Source organism: Pectinophora gossypiella, chromosome 22 (genome assembly GCF_024362695.1).
Source record: "Pectinophora gossypiella chromosome 22, ilPecGoss1.1, whole genome shotgun sequence".
NCBI classification, from domain to species: Eukaryota; Metazoa; Arthropoda; class Insecta; order Lepidoptera; family Gelechiidae; genus Pectinophora; species Pectinophora gossypiella.
The window spans coordinates 5393032-5418986 of record NC_065425.1 but is presented as its reverse complement, the minus strand read 5'-3'; the positions used below and the strand labels follow the sequence as shown (position 1 = coordinate 5418986).

The 25955-nt window shown below is 35.8% G+C and overlaps 1 protein-coding gene across 1 annotated transcript in view; it reads right to left on the bottom strand.

The window, feature by feature from the left end:
* LOC126377137 (octopamine receptor beta-2R-like) overlaps positions 1-25955 on the bottom strand; it is a 182640-nt gene that overhangs the window by 48696 nt on the left and 107989 nt on the right. Inside the window, exon 4 of the mRNA XM_050024815.1 lies at positions 16999-17033. The gene's annotated coding sequence lies outside the window, so the exon portion shown is untranslated. The remainder of the gene's footprint in view (positions 1-16998; positions 17034-25955) is intronic.

Genomic DNA, 25955 nt, shown 5'->3' with positions numbered 1-25955 from the left:
AGCGGAGAGTTTCCGTAGTATTTATTACCTATTCCTTATTCTATGATATGGTGTGAACTTAGGAGCCTTGGACTAGGTTTTTCTCACCCCTAAGTCCTACTTTACTCTTCAATAGTATGCCCATACAATCGCTGATGGGGAGCAGAGAGTTGCTGTACTATACGTAGTATTATTTTTTATTCTATAATATGGTGTGAACCATTTTTAATTTTCCAATAAAATAACTCCGCACATACCTGCTCACTTAATAAGGGTCGGGAAACTTTTTTAATTTGGACTTCGGCCAAGCGCATTGATTTTACTCTACTCGTGATAAAATGTGGCCTGACTACTTTTTGATTCACTGTTTAAAATGAGTTTTTCGTACAGTAGCACAAAATTTGAGGCCTGGCCCCACTTTTCACAGGGTCGGCTTACCATACGTAATTAGGACAACATAAATGTGTGTATTTTTTCCCGTTGCCAGGACCATAATAATTATTGTACTGCTTTGAGTTATATTTGGCATTATTTTCTTGAAATCTGACCCCAATAAAACGTACTTTCATAACAAACATTGATGTAATGAAACATAATTATCAACAAATTGTAAAAAAATATGTAATAAGTAATGATGGCAATTTACTACTAAGTGGCGTGGAAAATACGAAAATCATGATTATTTTATTTTCATATTCCATTTCATCGATACGGAAATGGAATGGATATGAATCAGAAATAAAACCATAAACGCCCCGTCCTTAAATATCCATAATAACCGCATTGCAACTAAAAACCTTTCTGCCTCCAGAATGGAAAATGTCTGTGGGATATAACACCTGGTGCTATCGATTGCGCTACTCGGTATCAAACAGAATGAAAAATGCAAAACTTTTCTTATTTTATTGTGTCTTTTATCGGGAAAAGTTTGTTGAGACTTTAAGCCCGTCTATTATCTTAAGAAGAGATAATATCTATCCACACGATAGTGACTCAAACAGAAAAAGTAAACGCCCCAGATTTACCTGGATAAACATTAGGGGAAAAAAGTTTGTACGAGTACATTGCTGTTTTGTTGCCATTTCGAAAAAATAAACTACCCACTACCAATGTTTTTATATTTACTTTGCAAGGAAATTTCGAACTTTTCGTACAAGATTTACTTACAGTTTTAATTATTTTTATATTATGTGACCATCTATTAGTCAATAAGTCACTAAGGGTGGTATTAATAAACGAATCATGATCATGATGACATGACATGATCTTGAGAGCAGTCTCGAAGCTGAGATTAGTTTATTAATACCACCCTTAATTTTATTTTCAACAATTATATTTACGTCCTTGGAATGTTGGAGATACCAATTTAATGGTAACACTTACGTCATCAATGAGCTAGCAATGGCGGCTTGTCACAATATTGAACATACCTGGTTTTCTTATACCAAGGGTTTACCAAAAAAACATTACAACAAAAATAAAGCCCTTAACTATTGAAAATATCGTCGTTGATGGTTTTTGGATTGCAGTCAGAGTTTTGTTTTGACCTAATTACAAAGTTCATTTCATCGAACTTTATGGTATACCCGAAACTATACAGGATGGGATTTACATTATAATTTATATTGTTTTCCAAAACTTAATAGAGGTATTTTATCACACTCTATAATGATTTAAACAGGGTGCTAGTGACACTGTAACGAATACTGAGGAGGATGATTCAGCTCATGAGTTAATCAAGTGTAATTTTTTTGTCGGAAAATACAAAATTAATGATACTGAGATTTCGTGCTTTGATAGGTTCGATAAGCTGTTGGTTCAGCCCAAACGCCTCTATCAACCCGCACTGGAGCAGAGTGGTGGAGTAAGCTCCAGAGGCCTGTGCCCAGCAATGGGACGTATGTTTGCAATTTATGTTACGTTATGTTAATTTTCGTCTACTTGGTCAGAATTGCAATCATCCTATACACGTTTCGTTTCACCGAATGTTTTATGATAATTATGTTTTACCTAATGAACCGACTGGAATTGCTGCGAGTGTTTTTGAACGAATTGGAAATTTCATGACGGTTCCATTTGGGCTTTCAAGTGTGTAATTTTTGTTGAATAAGTATTGGAATATTTGAACCCGAAATATATTTTTATTTATTCCAATGGATTCAATGGGTACATACATATGAATTTGATTACTTATGGGTGGTTCGGGTGTATAGTAAAAGGTGTAATATTCTTTTCTACCAACTAGCCGTAATACACCAGTTGGACGAACGTATGACTCTCACTGAGAGGTCGCAGATTTGAATCCCAGCACCGGCCTAATGATTTTCGAATGTTTGGATCATAAAATGATTATCACGTGCACATAGGTGACAGAATACATCATGAGGAAACGCACATTCCCGAAATGTCTTTCGGAAATATGTGACTTAACCAATAGGTTGGACGATCAGACAGACAGTTGCTTCTATGAAAAACCGGATGTCTTACATCTTCAGGAAAGGTAAGTGGACCCCATGCAAACGGGATAACGCTAACGAAATCATTATTTTCGGTAGTGGTAACTAATACTCGGTTCATAGTTACTAAAATAACTAGTATAATATTATTTTATTGGCAACACTGAAATATCATAATGGCAAGTTAGCAGAACGAGCCTCGGGCTTTCGACGAGCAGCAGTCAGTGTTTAGCTGTTGTACGAATAACTTGTGTTTTTAGTAGAATTAAAAACACCCTAAATAAAAATATTTCAAGTATAAAGAACAACGTGTTTGATTCTGGTTTCACATTATGCGCTGTTTAGCGAGTATCTAATGTGAGATGAATTACCAACCTAACCAACCCTGGTGTCAGGATTATTATTGAGCCGCCAAAGGCCCCAGACAAACGACTACTTACTTACATCAGTAAGTAGTAACTGGGACCAATGGCTTAACGTGCCTTCCAAAGCACGGATCATCTTAATTTTTGGACAATCAGGTGATCAGCCTGTAATGTCCTTACCAAACTAGGGATCACAAAGTGATTTTTGTGATATGTCCCCACCGGGATTCGAAGCCGGGACCTCAGATCGTGAGCCCAACGCTTAACCACTGGATCACGGATGCCATTATAACTACTTAATTAATATCTGCACTTCACACAACGGAAACTACATAATATTCTTTAAACAACCTTTGTATTACTCTGTATAATAAATACAGATTTGAAGTTAACTATAGACTCATCCACGAGGCCTATCTCATATTTTTTCATCTATCTATAAACCCCACTGGAGCATAAAATTGGCTGATATTCACACCGTCACGCGCAATTATTGAAAAACAATATTCACGCCTTATGAATCATTTATAGCAAAATTGATACATTTACTTTTCCAACTCAGTTGTGTCGAAACGAAAATTAATATTTTGATTGATGAAATTATCCAGAATAACCAGTTTCCAGTTTGAATCTAAAAAAAAACCTTTAAAGCTCACAATTTACTATGTCAATGTTTATTATCATTATAATTTTTATCCGACTGCTACAAAACAATAAGGAGGGTTATGTATTTGACCGCTATTTATGTATTGTATAGGTATACATTGTATGTGTGTGCACGTCGGTTCCAACCCTACTTCTAAACCACCTTTCAAAATTTTACAAATGTGGTATCACTAGGAGCGTGTTGATTATCAAGTGGTTGAATACTGTCTGACGTCACACTAAATACAACGTGGAGCCCTCTAGACATAAACTCTCTCTGAACATAAATCGTGGACGTTTTTTTTTGTTTTGTGTTAGATATCAAATAAAAAACCTTATTATTAGCTGTTATTTGTGGTTTGCTTCTATTTACTCTATATTTTGATGCTCAGACTTTTTTCGAATATTTTACGGTAGCACGATTTTTTAATAAATCTGATCTGAAAATAATATGAATAAAAAGATAAGTTTAATAGCTAAAATCTGACTACGGAAAAATCACGCTCTAAAAGTATGAAACTAGAAAATAGGTATATTTTCTGATATTATCCAAGCTGTTTAGTAGATAGCCGTGCTCGTATGCTGTGGTAAGCAAACTCTTAGGACAAATTGGCTTCATACTTTTTGGAGTGTCACTTTCCCGTGGTCGGGTTTTAGTTTTTTTTACTTTTAATATTACTTTCGCATGTAAAACTCACCTTACGGTTGCGTGGAAGGAATCTTTTTAAGCCGCCAACTGCCTTGTACTTAGACTATTATTTATTTATTCAATTATACAACTATCATATAACAGGAGGAGACGGATAAACAGGTTTTTATTGCAACTGTTGCCTTATTTAAATGAAATCGATAGTATATTTTAAAATGTAAAGGTAACGATTACGCTTCGTTGTAAGTGGCCTTTGTTCCCACTAGTTCGATTCATTAGTTCGATCGTCGGACTAGTGAGAATTTTTTTTCTCATTAGTTCGACCGTCGAACTAGTGAGCATTTCTTTTCTCATTTGTTCGACCGTCGAACCAATTTAAATTTAAAAATAGTTCTACCACATTTCAATGTTTTACTAATTTCGTAATAAAATAAAAAACGCTTGGTTCGTTATAAAATATATATTCGTGTACATCTATAGGATATCTTAGATCTTCTTTCTTATCGTGTGGGTTGTAAGATTGATGACCAATCTTACAGACCCTGGTGTCAGAGTTATAGAGCCGCCAAAGGCCTCTGACGTGGCTCGTAACGACTACCTCCATAGATAGTAACCGGGACCATCGGCTTAACGTGCCTTCCGAAGCACGGAATCGTCTTATTTTTCGGACAATCTGGTGGCCCGCAATGTCCAAACCAAACCATTGAGTAATATTGATATCCCTCTAATTGCAGAAACCTTCCTCGACCACTTTTAATAATTTTCAATTCTTTAGACGTCATTCCGAAAAAATAAACAGTAAACTAAAGATATCCTATAGATGTACACGAATATATATTTTATAACGAACCAAGCGTTTTTTATTTTATTACGAAATTAGTAAAACATTGAAATGTGGTAGAACTATTTTTAAATTTAAATTGGTTCGACGGTCGAACAAATGAGAAAAGAAATGCTCACTAGTTCGACGGTCGAACTAATGAGAAAAAAAATTCTCACTAGTCCGACGATCGAACTAATGAATCGAACTAGTGGGAACAAAGGGTAAGTGGCGGCCACCATAACAGCTGTTCACACGGTGATAGAGGACGTTCGGCCATTATAAATCCAATGGTTTACGTTCAGCATCATAAATATTATCTTAGAGAGGGGAAAAATTGAATGACTCTGTGATTGATTCAGTTATATTGGAATTTATTTATGTAATTTTATTGATTAAGAATATGAAGAAGTAACAATATATTAAAATAATTAAAGCACAAAATAACGGGTTCTTACCGCGTTTAAATGGGGATATGAGACTCTCCATGTCCCCATTCATTGGAAGTCTCATATCCCCAATTAAACGCGGTAAGAACCCGTTATTATGTGATTTAATTATGATAATAACCGCGTAAACATAAAACAATGTATTAACAATATATTGTCATACATCTGGCTAAGGTATTGATTACGAATTACAGTATGTAACATACATATTACAAAACTCAAAAACGGTTGTATATTTGTATTCCTGTGACTATATTTAGCGCGATAACAAATATGGGCGTAACTTTTCATATTAAAAAAAAAGTAAGTAAGTAGTAAGTTTGGCAAATTTTAATTTTATGATTACTTATACAATTTTAATTTAAACTCGTTCCAGCTCAAACAGTATTCTGAGTGTGTTGACTGATAGGTGGGACTGCTGGGACACTGGATGCGCTTACATACTGACGTAGACCCTACAGATACCGGTGACCAGACGATGGGAACCTGCTTATTAGTAATGTGTTTGTTTTTTTCTTTTTTTTTGTGTACGTTTTATTGTTATTTGTAATTGTCGAGCCGTGTCATGTGTAAATGTTATTAATGATTATATTACTAACTCTAGATTAAGTTGTTTATTGCTCAAACTCTTTTTATTTATTTATTTAACTCACTGACTCAACTCACCTCAGCAACAACTCTATGTTTATGGTGAAATTATACAGGTTGGTTAACACTAGTTATGACTAATCTGTTATTAGCCCTTACGTGTTACGGGTTGTTTCGAATGACCCTATTAATCAGATTGTTACGCATATATTTTATTTTAATATTCGTGCTTTAATGCTTTTTGTATGATTGGAATATTAAGGTTTATATTTAAAAGTGTATAATCATTCAAATGTTCTTAGCAGTGGAACTAATATGCTGTTTTTTTCTTCTTCTATGTTTTATAGGAAGGAAGTCAAGTCACAGAACACAGGGTTGTGTGTACAATCAAGACTTTAGTGTATAGTCATAGAATAAAGAATATTCGTAAAGAACTGTCACTCCGCGTTGCTCGTAATCTCAGCTCCCCGCTTCTTCTATCGTGTGGGTTGTGAGGTGGAGTACCAACCTCATCAACCCTGGTGACAGGGTTACTATTGAGCCGCCAAAGGTATTTAGCCTAAATACCGTAAGCCCCAAACTTTAATAAATAGGTAATTTAAGACAACTGCAAGATAGACAGAGACAGAGGGGATAAGGTCGTCGTCCAATACGATTTGGTGCGGAGCGGAAGGTTACCTACTGTTCTGTCATCATAATTTCTCCAATAATAATTTCTCTAGTAGCATTATACCGTATTTCACTGCGTCCGCTTACTTAGCCTGAAGATTTGACAATATGTACTATTTTACCGAAAAAAAAAGAAAAAAGAATGTGAATAAAAAAGAAAAAAAGTGAAAGAAAGTGATTTTTACTTTTTTACTCTCGGTCAGTGAGACTACAAAGGTGAACATTGTTTGCTTATAATAATTACAGTAATATCATAATATAATAGAAATTACATTATAAAGGATCTTAAAGCTCAAAATGTCCCAATATCCTCTCTATTTCACATAGTATTTTACTACTTTATTATGACGGGTCCTAAAATTATATTTGCTTCGGTTTTGTCGTTAATCTTCTTGAAATAACTTTATTAATGTGGCAACTTTGGCTCGTGGATTCACTTTGTTTGCGTCAAATATGTCCGCTAAGATATTGATTTCATTACGTAAAAATTTGGACGTTAAAAACATGTACTTAAATTAAAAATTCATTTTAATCTAATAAAATTAGTATAAGAAACGTATATACGTAGATAAGTCTATGGGAAACTCCCCCTCTAAAAAAGTTAAACAAAATTATTTCTCTTTAATTCTTCTGAATAGGGATAATATTTAGGTGAAACCATTGGAAAAAAGATTTTCGTCCTTAGGTTATGTCCTCTAGAGGGCGCCACATTAAATTTAGCGTCACGTCACATAGCCTATAACTACTGGATAATCAAAACGCTTCTAGTGACAGCTAGACTGAAGTTAAGTAGGAATAGACGTGCATATACACTTAACATACATAACAAACACATAACCCTCCGTTTTAATTAAAACACATAATAACGGGTTCTTACCGCGTTTAAATGGGGATATGAGACTCCCGATATTTCGACACTGTTGCAAGTGCCATGATCACGGGATGACTGATGAGATTGGAGTGGAGTAGGTAGATCCATAATTTTCTACGGGCAGACATATTATCTGTCTACCCTCTTTCTTTGCCGCTTGTTTATGTTTTTGATATCGGAATGTTCGGAACCATCTGAACTCGCACCAAACTCACTACGACAAACCGCACTCACTGTGTCCTCACGTTACGTTAATTATGGATCTACCTACTCCACTCCAATCTCATCAGTCATCCCGTGATCATGGCACTTGCAACAGTGTCGAAATATCGGGAGTCTCATATCCCCATTTAAACGCGGTAAGAACCCGTTATTATGTGTTTTAATTATGATAATAACCGCGTAAACTTAAAACCCTCCGTTTTGCTTCGCCGCAGTTAGATAATTAGAAGTAAGTATAACTTTTTTTGTCCTAGATAACGCTTTTGATTCTAACTATGTATATTATCATAAGTAATTTACCGAAAGTACGTACATTCATTTATAAACTTACACCCGTAATGGAGCGGAAGACACATATTCACACCACTAGCAAACGTACCTATTACAAAGAGGTAGTAAAAATACTTTTAATACAGATTGAGAAAGGAATGTCAAATTGGTTTGGACACGTATAGCGGATGAAGGATAACAGGATTTCGAAAGCGGTATATAAAGTGAAGGTTGGTGGCAGGGCTGCCAGAGAAAGACCTAGAAGGACGTACATTGACGAAATTGGAGATGTCCTTAGAAAAGTTTCAGTACGACATACTCTGAACGGGCGTGTGTGAAACGATTGATGAATGAGGAGGAAGCAAGAGAAGTGGAATTCCATAGTCTCTGCTTACCTTAGTGGTAAATAGGCGTGAGTTTATGAAATATGTATGTTTGTGTATTAATACCTCGAGGACATAGTCGTTATATATTTTGAAGCGGTGACTGAAGTTCATTTACTTCGGATAGGTGACCCGTTAGTTAATAATAGCAGTTTATTTATATTGTTCAGTCAACGTTATATTATTAAGGTTTATTATTATCCATGATCTGTACTTACCTCGTTAGTCCCGGCGGCTACTTACTTATAAGCTTACTTACTTGTAAGTGGTGACTACTTACTGATATTTATTTATGTATTTTATTTAGGGAAGACCAACAGTTATAAAAAACAGAAAGTAGACAACAAACATAACAGTTGAAAACTAACTACAGGTTTGCACTGATAACCCTACACTAGTTAATATGATATCAGAGTTATGCACAGGCAAATTATAGTTGGAAGAGAGAAAATAAAAAGAAGATTAGGTGTCAAAAAAACTTCGACTGAGTATCAAGAATCAAGATCCTTACAAAGTTTATTGAAATTATTACTCGCTCGCCACACTATAGTTTGTTGACGCCGAAAGTAGAGAAAGGGGAACCTATATAAGTAGGTAAGTAGTCGTTACCTGAGTCTCGTCAAGGACCTTTAGCAGCTCAATTGCAACCGTGATACTTATATACACTTATATATGATGAGCTTGGTAATCTACAACACAACCCACACGATAGAAAAAGACTTACTCCGGTTGGAAACAGGCGTGAGTTTTAATAAGTATTATTAGACTTTATATAAGTGCCTAATCTGTTTCCATACGTGTCTATCTCTCTATGCTTCTTCTATCGCATGGGTTGTAACGTGGATTACCAACCTAATAATATATAATATAATATAATATAATAAAGCCTAGGGTTGATAACGTCTGACACGAGTGTCAATGTTATTATTAAGTTGCCAAAACTAGACTTAATAAATAGAAATCAGAATCACTTATTACACGTAATTATCATAGATAAACTTGAAATATAACATATTTTAATCTATGTCACATGGTCTTCGCAAGGTCTTATAACTGAGGAGAAGTAATAACAAGAAACTACCTACAACAGCAACACATATTCTAAATCAATGTAGGTATACATTACAAGTTATTTAATAACAAGAAGAACATATTTAATACCAAGTATTTTTATCATTTGGACAATCATTAATCTTATAATAAGCTTTTTTAGATAAAGTAAGCTTGATAAACTTTAAATTTATTTTCTGACAAATTGAAAATAATGTCTGGTATTTTATTGTAAAAACGTATACATAACCCTAAAAAAGATGAATATGATTGTAGTATTTTGGATAGCGATTTTTTTTGTTCCTTGTATTATAAATATCTCTTCTTTCACAGTTTCTCGGGAGGAAAGATATCTTTTTACGGACCATATAAAATGAAATTGGCTGAGGGTATTTACCTAGTATTTCATGGTCAACAAATTGTAAGTAAATGATATTGTAAATGTTATTTACAACCTAAATAAGATGCTATCCATTCTGTAGCAAATTTTCATTGAGAATTAAGATAACAAAAAATTCAATAGGTTGTTGGAATTTACTGAAGAATTTTTAATTCTTTTTCATCACATTCTTGATTCGATCAATAGGTTCGAAAGCGAGCATCGCAGGCATTTTTGCCTTAGACCGGATCGTTTTATTAATATTCAATTGAAGAAAAATATGCTACGTATAATTGCTTGCAAAATGGAATGGGAGAATTTTGAAAGTGTAATTTCGTTTCGTTTTTTTAATGAACTTTACAATAACCTACCTGCTAATATTAAAAATATTGAGTCTTTTGGGTCATTTAAGGCGAAATTAGCTAGTTATATTCTGGAAAAGTGAGTTTAATGTGTTTTTGTTTTTATTGATATTTACTGTGGTAACAGATGTTTCTAAAAATTGTACTTACCTATCAAACGCAAATGCATACCTACATACTCATAGTGTAAGCGAACTAAAAAATCTAATTTACCTACCGCTTGTTTCTTAAGTAAAAGACATTGTAACTGTCGTTATTAAGAAATAAATATCTTTAAACTGAAACTGAATGAAAGTAAAAGAATCGAAAATGGTGGGTCAGGATCGTGGGATTAAGTGGAATTTCGTGGTCTCTTCCTACCCCAACTGAAGATAGGCGTGATCTTATGTAAGTACCTATGTACTTTCGTTGATGGGATTTTTGTTACCATAAAGCGACAGCAAGAAAACATTCTTTTTATACTATAATACGTTTTGACAAATGACAGGATGCCGAAGTCTCCCTTTAAGCTTATGGAAGCCCGTGTTGGGAGACACGGCTCTTCCTAATAGATTGAATTTAAGGTGATCCGTTTTCCGTACAAAGTTTGATGTACTACTACAGGTAAACGGATAGAGCGAAGTAATAAAAAACAAAACAAAGCAAGTAACTTAGCAATATATTTTTGACAATCAAAGCTACTGGTCAACGAGGTCATCAAAGTTGAATTAAACATACAACTAAAAGTAAAATTAGGAGGTGTCTGCTGGCATAAGCACCATTGTATGATTAATGAATTACATGGGTCGACATCATATTTATTTCGTCGGTTTCTACGGCATCCCCGGGAAGATAAGCATCTTATTAGAGAATAAGACCACAATACAATAGGTTCAGATATTCGCATAAAGTAAGTGCTCAGTGCTAACAAATGTCATATAGCAATATTGAATTTCACTTAAAAATAGCATAACATAACATAACATAAACTGCCTATATACGTCCCACTGCTGGGCACAGGCCTCCCCTCAATCAACCGGAGGGGGTATGGAGCATACTCCACCACGCTGCACCAATGCGGGTTGGCGGAGGTGTTTTTACGGCTAATAGCCGGGACCAACGGCTTAACGCGCCCTCCGAAGCAGGGAATTCATTCAATATGATCTTCTTAACGTCCCTGAACGCGTTCTACGATTTTAATTCGCTCCCAGCCCAACTTAGAAGCGGGAAATGCAATATAGTGAGAAACATCAAAATAAACTCTGGTATGTAAAATAGTTTACCAAATATCTCGTCCCATACTGACCCAACATACAAGTTTAATTAAAATAGTTCTGCTCGACCTAATAAAAGGCAAAGCGCGAACATTCGCGTCTATTACTAAAATTACAATTTCGGACGACGCGACGCTGCGAAGTTTCATTTCTAAAGTTATCTCTGCCCAACTATACGTTTATGACACCTGGTTTGTCTGAAAGAACATAATCAGGAAGTTACCGTGTTTTAATTAAATGCTTTCATAACAAAGCATCACGTCTGTATCCTGTGAAGGGGTAGGCTGCGAAGTGTATAGTATGTACACTGATTCGTCGCTAGATATTAAGTCCCATGTAATTGAGGGCGAGCCTATTGCCATTGACCTGGTACAAACCCTGGACAGCCGTGATACGAATGCTTACGGCAAATACTAAATTTATTCTAACATATTACTATAGCAAACACAAACGCTTCATATGTCATGGTACTGTGGAAGCTGATTTTCTTACACGGAACTGGCGCTGGATTGGTTATGTTCTGAAAAGACCCTTCATTGCGTCCTCTGAACTGGTTCTACACGTGGAAATGATACAAAGGCGGCCCAAAGAGACTTGGCGTGTGGGCATATCATGTGAGAAAATTACTCACGCTCCAAAATAATACAAATTCTAACAGTCCTTTTGCTTCAACTCGTTAAAATTTGGTTTTTGTAATCCATTCTATGGCAATTCGTTTTGTAACCTTACCTGACCTAACCTGTATTGGGCTGGTTTGCCTTTGCGGGTTGAAAGGTCTGACAGGCCGTCGCTTCGGTGAAAAACCGGACCTGTCAAATCTTCAGGTTAGATAAGTGGACCCTGCCAAAATGGGATAGCTATGACAAGCTGTGCTGTCCTCGTAAGTAATCAGCGTGAAAATTTTAGCATATTATATTGCTGAATACTATTAGCATGCCACCGCCGCAATGCGCCGACGACATAAGTGATACATAAATGTACCTGCATTGCATTTAACGTGCGGGATGTCGTACTAGCAGCGATTACGCGATGAATGATGATGAAGAAAATGCAGCGCAAAAATCTGTTGATGTAGTGCCTCTGAAAAATTTCATGGATTTTTTTTGTAACAATGCCAAAAAGACAAAAATAGTCATTAAAGCAAAATAAACAACTCTATGGTTTAATAGGCACTCTGACACCAGGGTTGATGAGGTTGATTATTGATCTTACAAACCATACGAGAGAAGGAGACTAAAGTAAATAAAGATAGAAGTAAAACAAAAATCGTGACCATTCGTCATAGAGCAACACGGTCAACATGGACCTCCGCCATTTGTCAAATTTCAACTTTAGAGTTTTAAAGGATTTCGAAATTATTAAGGCAAAGGATTGGAGAATTATGTTAAAAAATCGCTTAACTATAATTATGTGGTCTTCGCAAGAAAGAAAAATCACACAATAAATTACATTTCCATTTGGTTGTAGTTTCCATTGGAGGAGAGGAGTCTTAGTATGGCTTTGTAATATACTACTCTGGGCATCCCACTTGCGTCAGAGTACTGCGGGGCGGAAGGCAAGAGGGAAACCACTGCCCTATTTGTCCTTAAAAAAGTAGCATGGAAAATACTGCACCGACAAGAGCGGTGGCTGTTAAATTGTTGATGATGTAGTTAACTATCAAAATACGAATTCCATACCACAATACAATGGCCTTCCAAATCGCTATCCGCTATCACTAACACCAGCGTCTGATGAATGCGATGTCAGTAGGAGCGATACCCTGAATGAGATTGAAGTGAATAGGGAACGAATAATGCAGAGAAATAATGAGTGGATTCTACCGCGGTTCGCTTACCATGCCTTTTTATTGACGCCATTTTTGCATAGTTGAATAAAACTACTGAACTTGCTACCGTGTGCCTTGATATCACTCTATGTCATATCTATTGAAATCAAGTCTATGTACTTGCTGTATTGTTTAGCCATAACTATTGACATGTACCTATAATACAAGTATGCTAGTTATTTATGCCGATTCAAAGTCCCCCTCTCGAGTGTACTGAGTACCTAGTAAAAATTACATTTGATGCAAATGGCCGCCATATTGTTTAACCGTTCATTTGATAATTGGTTAGTTTCGTCGGTCAAAGATTAATTATGAAAATCTGATTAAGTACTAATTAAAGACAAAAAACGTTTTCTTTTTTCTAAGTTATTTATGAATTTAAATAAAGATAAATGTAAAAATAAGTGCGAAATTTTGTCATATTTTCTATGACAACACAGGTTCATAATACAAAAAAAGTGTGTGAGAGCAATGTGTGGGGTTGGACCAATGCATTCCTGTAGACCATTATTTATAAAACTAAAATTATTGACATTGCCGTGTTTATATATTTTTGAAATGTGTATATTTGTTAAAAATAATGCGGGATTATTTCAGAAGAGGAGTGATATTTCCACCTTTCTTACCAGATATCCAAATAGATTAGTAGCACCTCCCGGTACGACAACGTGCTATCAGATGAACTGTTTGTTTATGTGTACAAAAATCTTTAATAAACTGCCAGAAAGTATCAGAGACCTGCCCATAAGAGTGTTTAGACGATCTTTGTTTAAGCTACTGAGCGAGAACCCCTTTTATAGTGTCAGTGAATTTCTTGATCACAAAATGTAATAATTTAATTGTATATAAAACTGCATGGCTCTTTTTTTTTGTTTATTAATGTATGTTATTTAAATTGAATTCAATGTTAAATTGTATAATAATTTGTATTATGTATTTATATTGATTTATATTATGGTGTAAGTGCTGATTGTAATTGTAAATGTTGCAAGATCTCTCTTTATTTGCATACCAATATTGTTTTGGTTAAATGTGTGAAACTTTAATTTAATCATATATAATAACCAATGTACCACATTTACTGCAAATAAATTATTTGATTTGATTTTTGATTTGATTCGTTTTCATAGAAATTACATAGGAATTTTGTGTTTTGAAGTTAAATAAAAATTAACTGATTTCACTAGTTTAGAGACTAACACAGTTGGCTCGATCATTACAGAGGTATATGGCTCGTCACCTATCACCTTGGTCTAATAGAAAGCTCGGTGAGGTATGGGTACTTAGTTCATTTTGCGATGGATGGTCCTCTGACTACCCCGTTGGGATATAGTCGTGAGCTTATGTTATGTTATTTGTGAAATAAACAGTTTTGTTACTAGTACCTACACAGTTCGATGATCACTTTTTTGTATACAGTGACCAATTATTTTTCAGTGTATAAAGGTAATTTAAAGGTAAGCTACAACTCGCTGGTTTTCCTTTTGGTTGGATTGTCACATGGGCAGTCGCTTGCCGCGTAAGGCCTCGAATTCAGTGGGCAGCGGCGGGGGTGTGAGAGGGGGGGGCGGGAAATTCAGACCCGTTCTCGAAATCCGACTATCAATACCACAACGGGATACCAAACCCTAAAAAGATGACGATAACTAACATTCTGCAACTTCGTACACTTCGTAAGTAGATTTAATACCTATAATTACTCCGATACGCCTTTATCTGGATTTGAAGCTACACTGTGTCAATTGTCGTATAAAATACTCGCATTTGTAATTTTGAATGGATGATATCGTCCATTTCAACGCAGCAAATATTGGATAAAGTTTGAATGAAATAAATAAAATCATGCATAATGTTATTTTGTTCTGGCGTATTTTAGACTATCATCCCAGACGTCTTCAACATGGTGATAGTCCGGTTACACATCGGTGCCTAGATAGTCTAGTAAAATCACCTTCAGCGATACGGTTATAAGGGTCACGGATCATAATGTTTTAAATAACCTGAAAACAAATTTCGTTAATATAACTTTGGTAAAGTTTTGAGTGGTGGAAACGAGAGTGCGAAGACAGTATCAAATCACTAGGTCGAATCGATTACGATGCTAGAATGGGATTATATTTGAGGAAAATATTAAAAAGATGTGATGTAAAAGATGATGTACTTACTGACTAAGATAGAGAGAAATTGACTCGTGGAGCGGATGGTGGATATTCACATAACATGACATTAGCTAACGGTTATATCCCAATAGGGGTAGTCACATATACATCCCTCGCAAGATAAATTCATCTTTTTTCGGGTTATGCATACGTTTTTACAACAACATACCAGATAATATTTTGAATTTAAAAAAGCTTATTATAAGATTAATGATTACCTAAATGATAAAAATGTCTGGTATGTTCTAGTTATTAAATAACTTGTAATGTGTTCCCTTATTAATTTAAAAGATGTGTTGCTGTTGCAGTTTCTTGTAATTTCTTCTCCTCAGCCATAACACCTTGCGAAATGACGTAAATTCAAAAATGTTACATTGACCTTCAACAAGTTTATCCATGACAATTATGTTGAATAAATGAGTTTGATTTCTGATGATAATAAAGCACTATAAAGGCTCAGCTGTACATCAAGTTCCTCTGTGATTCGCACACATGCATAGCACCAGGCAATTGCCCGGACCTCTCTCCCCGTCCAGGGGGTTCAAAAGGTCACATGGAAGCAATTCATCTAAAAACATTACTCGCCTCCTTTGGTAGTCGGGTAAAAAAGCAATATTGCAATTTGACATTTCCGCATATAAAAGTAACTGCGCAATGCAAACCAATGTCAAATTGCAATATTGCTTTTTTAGATGAATTGATTCGATGTGGGTTTTTAAACCCCCCCGCGCACCACTTCTGATAACCACGTAATTAAAGCGAATACGAACTGTAGTTTCTGTTAACGAGGCACTACTTATTGTTTATTTAATTGATGAAACGAACGTTATTTTATGGAGATAATTCATTATTTTGTCTTTGGGTCATGACCCAAAGACACTTTTATGCAACGATGAAAAGCTGATCGCATTGAATGTTTATTTTTTCTACATTCTAGGCCTATGTGTACATACTACAACCACATTCGGGATGATTTAAAGAAAGTCCTAGTCAAAAATACTTAAAAAACGGCGAATATGCATAAGACTTTTATAAGAGTGGAAATAGCGAAAGTGGGGTTTCTGAATCATGATAAGTGGAGTTCTGTGCTTTTTGTCTACCCTTACCTTTATTATGTATGTGACTTAACTTGGTAATTGGTCAGTCGCGTCTGCGACAAAAACTGGATAACACTAGGGAGTTAAATGTACTTATCATTTATAGCTCCCGATGGGGCCCTAACACTGGACTGGAACTGGGAACAGCCTCCGTGGTCTAGTGGTTAGAGCGTTAGGCTTACGATCTGCGATGCGATTACGATGGGGACATAGTCTAAATCACTTTGTGAGACTGTCCTTTGTTTAGTAAGGAATTTACAGACTTGAATCACCTGATTCCGTGCTTCGGAGGGCACGTTAAGCCGTTGGTACCGACTATTAGCCGTTAAAACACCTCCACCAACCCGCAGTGCAGCAACGTGGTGGAGTATGCTCCATACCTCCTCCGGTTGGTTGAGGGGAGGCCTGTGCTCAGCAGTGGGACGTATATAGGCTGTTTATGGTATGTATGGGACCCAATGTGATACATTAACTACAAATGAATATATTGCGTCATAATCTTACCTTCATAACTTTACAGCCCCATGGGATGACTAGATCTGAAACAAAAACATGGGTAAGTTAAATTTTTATTTCCATACTTTACTAGGGTGATGTAAATCTAGCTCAGCCGCTGGTGGAAAGCTTAGAGTTGTCGTTCTATAGTCATCATCTCCCTAGCATTACCCCGTTTTCCACAGGGTCCTTACCTAACCTAAAGATTTGACAGGTCCGGTTTTTTACAGAAGCGACTGCCTGTCTGACCTTCCAACCCGTAAAGGGAAAACCAGCTCAACACAGGTAAAGTCCCTCCGAAAATGCATTTCTCGGGAATGTACAGGAATGTTTCCTCACGATGTTTTCCTTCACCGCTGAGCAAACATGAATTCGAAAACAATTTTTTTTTTGTTTTATTCGAAAAAAAAAACAAATATTGGTTTAGACATGTGCTGGATTCGAATCTGCGACCTCAAAGTGAGAGGCAAGCGTTCTACCAACTGGGCTTCCACGGTTCAATATCGTTCTATACGTAGTATTATTCCTTATTCTATGGTCTCAGTTTTTACCTACAATCAAAGTAGCGTGTCCGATTTTAGTATTTTTTTTTAACAAAACCATATCAGAATGTTATTTAAAAATAGAAATGTGCAATTTAAAATACGAAAGGAGTCGCAAATTGTTTACTGCCGTAAAGGCACCTTATAATTTCATATAATATTACCATTGATACCGAAAGAAAGAATCGTTTATTATAAAGAAACACCACAGTAACAAATAAAAAACAAAACACAGAATAAAACATAACTTATAATCAAAACGCGTAATAAAAAGAACTTACACAAGAGAGTACAAATAAATAGACAGTAAACATTAAGGCAAATTGTAATAGAGTGTATGGATTGGTCCACAATGATCCTTTATAAAAAGGCCTCACTTAGCATAAGCCACGGTGCTGGTATTCTATGGACCCTGTACGTTTTATTAGGTACCTACTAACAAATAGACAACTATTACCCATAAGTTTGTATCGTTATTATGATGTCGAAACAGTCAGTTATTTTTTCCGGTCCATTACCTCTTCCAAACATATAATTTCCATACAAATAGAGTTATTGGAAAACTTGTATATTAAGTAATATTGCGTATAAAGATAATAAATTGTGGATTAGTATCATTACTCCACATTAACGGGTTTTCATTTCGGTCAAACTTCGAGACCAATCATTACCCACTCTTACATAATAAAAAACTTGTTTTTACGTCTAAGTACTTACTTATAAGTTGTTTTCCCATGATTTTTTAATAGTCAGTGATAGCTCTATACGGAGAACGCATGATTTACATAGTAATGAAATCAAATGAAAAATTATTGTAATAAATATGGTATATAGATGGAAGTATTACTTTTAGCGTTCAGCACACTTAGTCATTATTGTGACATACAATCATAATGAGTGATTTCCCAAATGGCGTTCCCCAAAAACACGATAGATGGCGTTGTTAAGTTTTTTCTTCGTTTAAACTTCTTGGATAACAGACATTATACATCTTTTATCTTTGTTTTTGGGTATAAATGATGATCTTTTTTATTACATCAAGGTACAATTACAACTTCCACCCATTATTATTCTGATCAAAATAAAGAGAAGCGATATAGGTAGCAACATCATTGTATAAATAATATGATCCAAATATCAAGCAGCAATTAGTTTTATTATGCTTCTGCCATTACATTACTTTTTTTGAATAAGTGTGTACCCCAGCAATGAGAAAATTGGTAATTTGGGGAACGTCAATTGGAAAGTCCCTGATTAGATAAGGTACTAACAAATAATTACAAATATATATACCTGTTAACTAGTTTTACTCTGTAACTGTAAAACTCGTTAACAGGAAAACAATATTTGAGTCTATAAATATATTTGTTTTAGTTAAATATAATAAGTGTAGTATTTGTTTAGTTATGTATGTAACAGTTGTAGTTTACTAAAAACATCATGGAAGGAAAGCTAGAAGGAAAGAGAGGAAAGGGATATTAAAATGTGTTTTGCAAAAATAATATAAAGTTAAATATGTATTCTTATAGAATCAGTTGTTAAATTACAACACTTTTTTCCACGTATTGTATCAATCTGGCCTTTTTAGAATACCTGCAGCTTACACCAACATTATTTTTTTGTAAAAACGCGTTAGCCTAAAAGCCTGCCAATATTCTGTTATTGGGGTGGGAAATGGGTCAGTGTTGTCAAAATATCGATAGTTTTATCGATAATATTCGATTCGAGAGCATGATAAATTGTTTTTAATTTTTATATAACTGAGCCAAAAGTCCTACACACACATTAAATCGAACAAGCAATATTAATGCTTTAACTTTTAACCACTCTAACAATCTTCTTTTCAGCCAAAGCAGTCAAAAACCTCCATGGTCTTCGTGGTCGGCGGCCTCCGTGGTCCAGTGGTTGAGCGATCACGATCCGGAGGTTCCGGGTCCGAATCCCGGTGGGGACATTACAGGCATATTACCTGATTGTCCGAAAGTAAGATGATCCGTGCTTCGATAGGCACGTTAAGCCGTTGATCCCGGTTATTACTTAGTGATGTAAGTACGTAGTCGTTACATGAGTCATGTCAGGGGCCTTTGGCGGCTTAATAATAACCCTGACACCAGGTTTGATGAGGTTGGTAATTCACGTCACAACCCACACGGTAGAAGAAGAACCTCCATTATAACTCTCGGCACAATTTCAACTATCTTGAGTCAAATGCGTCGACATATGATTCTCAACTCTAATGGGTTTTTCAGTTTATCGATTTCGGCTTTTCACTTTTTGATGAGTTTTTCCAAACATCAATGATGTTTGCACTTTTGGTTGCGAGATAATCTGACGAGTTCCCGACTGTACCGACTTTTTTAATCTGTTTGATTATACTAAATACTCGACTGCGGCGAAGCATAAATAAGGGTTATGAATTTGACCGCTATGTACGTATGCACCTTGTGGGGAACAAGTTCAGGGTTAAATAAGAACTAATGAATTCGCGAAACACAGCCTTCACATATAAAAGTATACTAGTATCAATAAAATTATCGCAAACTCAGCGTTTCAAGTATCAACCACTTCAAAATGTCTAGACGACACCTTTTTAAACTTGTTTAATTGAAAATCCTTGACATGTGTGACAGTAGGCACGTGATGTAAAGGTACAGTAGGCACTTTGAAACCATGTCACATTAACTTTTTTGACAAATTTAACCGTAAGTCTCATTAAATGTCAAATGTGATAGTGCGACAGAGTTCTAAAGTGGGTACATGATATTACTCACGACTGTACACCGTTTAACTGAAAATTAGATATCGACCCCTCACGCGGAATGTTATTTTTTCGATAAACACATTGGAATTTATGTACATAGACACACCATGGTAAGAAAAAACAATCTGAAAAACCTACCGTCGGATTTTCCCATTTTCCCTATCTACCCACATGTGTCTCAAATATGAGACATGCATGTGGGTCATATGTGGTTCATGAACAGTGAACGTTTTAAATTCAACCAAAACTGCTTCTTAATTATCAATACTAAGCTAACAACTACTCAAACGAGTATGAAAATAAGTACCTCGGTAATAAAGGAATAACGACTGTAATCCTCCTTGCACATAGAGTAATAGTCACAGAATTAAATCTATAGGTCTATTTCGTAAAAAGTCTACCCAGTAAAAAGAAAACAGTAGGTACACTGCTTGGGTAGCAATTTTTAAAATAACTAAATTTAGTTTTGCTTCTAAAGCATTGACTACTTGACAGTGTTGATAAAACCGGTGAACATTTTAAGACATGCTCGAGGTTACCCAGGTGAACGCAAGCCACGGCTCACGGCATTGTCTGAGAGGATTACATCAGACAATCGGCGTGAAATTAGAAAATGTCTACTCCGCGGACTTGGAATCGGGGCACTGAAGTGTTTGCTGTCGCGAGCTGATTGACGTCTGTGGCTAGAGTAATCGGGTCGCCGTTTGAGTCCAGGATATACGTATCATCATACTCATAGCTGAGCTGAATTAGCGTGCAAGTGTATTTTTATTTGCCAGGATCGAAAAAAATGGGAAACAAGTGTTGGAGGCGATGGTTGCTCCGGTAAATAAAAACTCTTCGAGATGTTAAGTGGACTGTATTAAATTAAAAACTAGGAAATTATTTACACATAAGTTAGCGACAAATAAGAAAACATGCCTCGTCGGCAAAGTCCGTGGCGTAACTCCTGTAATATTGCCATAGCAAAATAATATTACAGTAAAATATATAATTGTAAGACTTTGATGTTGCCAACAACAAGCGTGAGTTTATGTATGTCCGCTTTTACGAAACTTGTACGGGCTTCGACTGGGTGTACCTTACCTACTGTTTATTTTTTACTATGTAAAAAGCTTACCCACGTGTTGTTATGCGGCGTAGGAAAACAAATAAACATCGTGAGCTTAAACTGCGGTATAATGGCCATGGAAATAAATAGTAAATGTTCTTTTGAAATTGTATCCTTGTTTCCCTGTTTGCATAATACATATATAATAATTTTCAGTGAATGAAATAAATATGCATGTTATTATGTTATGTTTATGTAGGTTGACTCAATCAACAAAACTACTTACATTGGGAAAGGCAGAGAAAGAAGTATCTACACAGAAAATCACTTCCAGACTTCCAGATACAAATCAATGCCTCTTTGCCTATTTTTGTTCTTCTCATAGCAAAAGTATTTGTTTGTACACATGCTGGTTTTTCTTCGCCCTTTACAAGGAATATTCGCAAAAGTTAGTAAGTCGCGTAAACAAATATAAGGTCACTTTTACCTTGACACAATTTTCTTCTCACTTTCGTGTCATATCATTTTAAAAGTATTTGTATATCGTCAATATCATTTGTACAATGTTAATGAGGTATATTTTTTAACACTAAAATGGCTGCAAGTATTATAAAGTATCATCATCATCACTAACACCCTTGTCACCCTCGTCGGTGAAGCATTCCTCTCCATGCTAGTTTTTTAGGAAAAAATAGGGGAGTAGTTTCCCTCATGTCTTCCGCCCCGCAGTACTCTGTCTGACGTGAATGGGATAGTGCGTAATCTATTTCAAAGCCGTACTAGGGCTCCTGTCCTCCGCCTCTGAATAGTTCTGACAGCTACTACCTCGAAACTACCCAATATGTTGGAAAAAAAGCTGTTATATTCCGATACAAAACAGTTTTCTACAAGTGACCGTACTCACATCGACGCAAGGCCATCAAAGTCTGATTATGTCAGTGTTGGTCAGGAAATAGCGTCAATGCTCACATATTCTGTCGTGACATACATCGCCCGAAGAACGGTCGGTGACCAACATGTAAATGATACCGCAACTCGTTCAATGTCGTCTGGCGTTTCCGTTTACATTTTTTGTGTTGGTAACTTTATAGTTCACAGTTTGTTGGACACATGTGGAGTCAAATAGCAAATAGCTGTCCGGCAAATCTACAATAAGTCACGTCAAGAGTCAAATACTTAAATGATATTTCGAATGTTATTTATATAACAACACACATAATAAGGCCGCCAGATTGTACTGTATCTATCATCCATTTGTGTAAATTTGTTTTGTATGTTGTGTGCAATAAAGTATTTTTGATTTGATTTGATTTGATAACATAATGCTCACTATATCCCAATGCGATAGACAGGTACATCCATCGCAAGAAGAAGAAGAACAAGAAGTTAGAAGGTTACTACTTACTGATGTAACTACGTAGTCGGTATATGAGTCATGTCAGGGGCCTATGGCGATTCAATAATAACCCTGACACCAGGGTTGATAGGGTGGTAATCCACCTCACAACCCACACGATAGAAGAAAAAGATCGCAAGATGAACTACCCACGACACAACGATCTTTCTGTTAGACCATAATAGGTGGTGGCGGTTTCTGATGTTTCTGATGGTAAGTAGGACGTGGCAGTGTTGTGACGGTCAAAGCAAAATGTATCAGTTGAAATGAAATTAGGCCGTGTTCCATCAAACAATGGCAAAACAAGGACCTTTCAGAATTTTCACACATTCCATATAAACAAACATTAATTTTCCTTCTTTTTCCGGTTTTCTTTAAGGCCACACGACATTAAGCCCTGGGGAAACATTCACGTAAAGAAGAATGAACGCTAACCGGTCCCTAGAGTACCATTGTGTGTATGTGTATATGCCTAGAGTGATTAATCACTCCTTAAGGCTAATTTAGAGCTCTTATGTTTGGATTCTTTTGTAAACGTGAAGATGGACTAAACGGTGTATGTTAGATTAACGGATTGCGTTGATTCTAGACGATTGGAACATTCTAAAAGGTTGTTCTTGCGGCCTTTATGGTCTAGTTAAAGTTTCCGACTCACGATATGGAGGTCTGGATTTTTTTCCCAATCGTGACATTGTCCAAATCGGTTTATCAGACTGTCCTATGTAAGCACAAAAATCACATTTAAAAGCGGAAAAGCTATTTATGCTTCGACAAATGCAATGCATTTGAGTTGCAAACCCACAGGATGAAAGCTGTAAACCGCTAAGAAAATTTAATAAATAAAACCAATTTAGTTGCAATTTTTACGCCGTTTGAGCGACTGTAACGCAATTGTTTCAATTTTTCAACTGCATTATTCAGTTCGTTTGCAACCTAACTACACGAAACAAATAATAATCGAATAACGACTTCTATAGACATTGACAGATATTGACAGTGATAAAATGTATGAGATTGACATGTTATGACACTTTATGTCAATCCCATACATTTTTATCACTGTCATTACCATACATAATCATTTTCCAAACTTGGCATAATGTTCATTATTATGCAAGCTAATATGAGATTTTTTAACCCAAAAGTCTTATTTTATAATTATAATTGAAACAGAAAACGTAACAGTTAAATAACACGTACCGAAGTGAAATCCAGATCCCATTTAAAACGATGACACAAAAAATAAATACAGCATTACCTACAGGTCAAATTACAGGACTGTAGGTATTATCTGGAATTACAATTGTAAAATTACAGTACGGAATATTGTTAAAACTGAAGTGATGCTATTCGAATACAAAATGAGATGTTCACACGTACAATTAGTAGGTAGGGTCTGCAGTTTTATAGGCATTATGGATATTTTATTGTGGCACTTATTTTGTATTCACAATGAGAAAATTAATTTTTAACGTGACTTGTCCATTTGCCGCATACAGCTTTAAATACTTGGCCGGACCAATGTGGAGCACTAAGGACTCTCACGCAGTACAAAATTTAAGATACCTGGCCGGAGGGTGCCCAGTTGGGCGCGAATCTTGGCTTAGGGCATCGTCTGAGAGGATAATAATTTGAAATTATCAATCAAGGCTAGTCGGTAGATAGTAGTAAACGTTGAATGAGAGAGGGAAATTGTCGACCACGCTGGCGGATTGGTATCCGGGTGATAAAGTGTTCGTCGGCAGCTGATTGTAGTATGTTTTTATGACTGATGTATGTTTGAATTTCAATAGTAACAACATTATTTTAGGTAAAAAGAAAAATCATTGTAAATGAACGAAGCAAAACGATTTCTTTGAAACGTTTATGTAATTTGTGACATACAAAGGGACGTGAAAACAATTTCGCGCCTCAGTAACATATCGTATTTCGATTCGGTCAAAAAGGCAAACTGGGGTAAGACCCCGAACTAAATAAATCGCGCTGTTATAAGATCCACTTCGTCTATAAAACAGAAATTACGAGTCGACGCAATTCTCTCGATACCGAAATGAAATCCATAATAAACGGATGAAATCCCGGAAATACTAATTCGATAAGAAAAAGATACACGTATCTTACCACACTTGATTTTTTTTAGGCCAAACGTTCCTTTGAGGGTTTATATATATATGCATTGGCAAAGAGGAGAGAGAAAAAAGGTAATTACATTGGAAAGTTTCTGGGTATTCCCTGTAGGTGGAGTAAAATGTCCATCGAGCTGGGAGCTTGGGAGTTGATGGTTTAAACGTGTAAGACAGACTGGACAGGGCAATTTGGGTGGATGGGACACTGATGTTCCCAGGGATTTAGGCAATTTGATCTCCCAATTTCGCTCGCTAGGCTCTGGTCCGTTGGCAGACCATCCTTTTAATACTAATTGAAAGCTGCACGAAGAATTTTGATCGCGGCCGTGCGTGTGTTCAAGTATAATTTAAAATCCCTGTTATAATTATTCATAACTTCTGTGATGAAATGGGATTCATGTGTGATGTATAGGTATAGTCTAGAAAAGCGGTAAAATGATGGTGAAGTTACTGCGTACTCACCTACTGCACTAAGAATTACTATATGTAAGAACTTACTTTACTTTTTCAATAAAATATTATATAAAGTATATTCCAAAAAAATATTGCCTACATGTTCATCCCAGCTTGGTACCCAATAATTTTATAATCCTTTCAGCAAAACAAGTTTGGAAGACCCATAACATTAAATCGACACCGGGATAAATCTAGAAAAATATGGCGACCCTACTGGTAGTAACAAATATGTCTGCCGCGGTCGCTATTTTGGCGCCCTTTTGTTTTTCTCTATTCCGCAGCAAAGGCACTCCGACATTCAGCCAATTCGCGCGAAGAGGTGCCTGTTGGAAATAAATGGTTTTTCATTTATTTTGCAGTCTGTGAATTGTGACGGCGGGGGAATTTGTGAAGCGGCATTTTGAAGTGTTGTTTGAAGGGCGTTTTCAAGTTTATTAAGTATTTTGGATCGGCAATAATTCGGTAGGAAAATATAAGAAAAAAGGAATTGGATAGTTTACAAACAATTATTTTTTTCCTTATAGGATTTTAATAGTATTCAGTGGGTACCACTAACACCTTTTTTGATAGCGGGTGCAAATACCTTTATCTCCTAACCAATATGCAATTTCAACGGCAATAACTATCACGAATA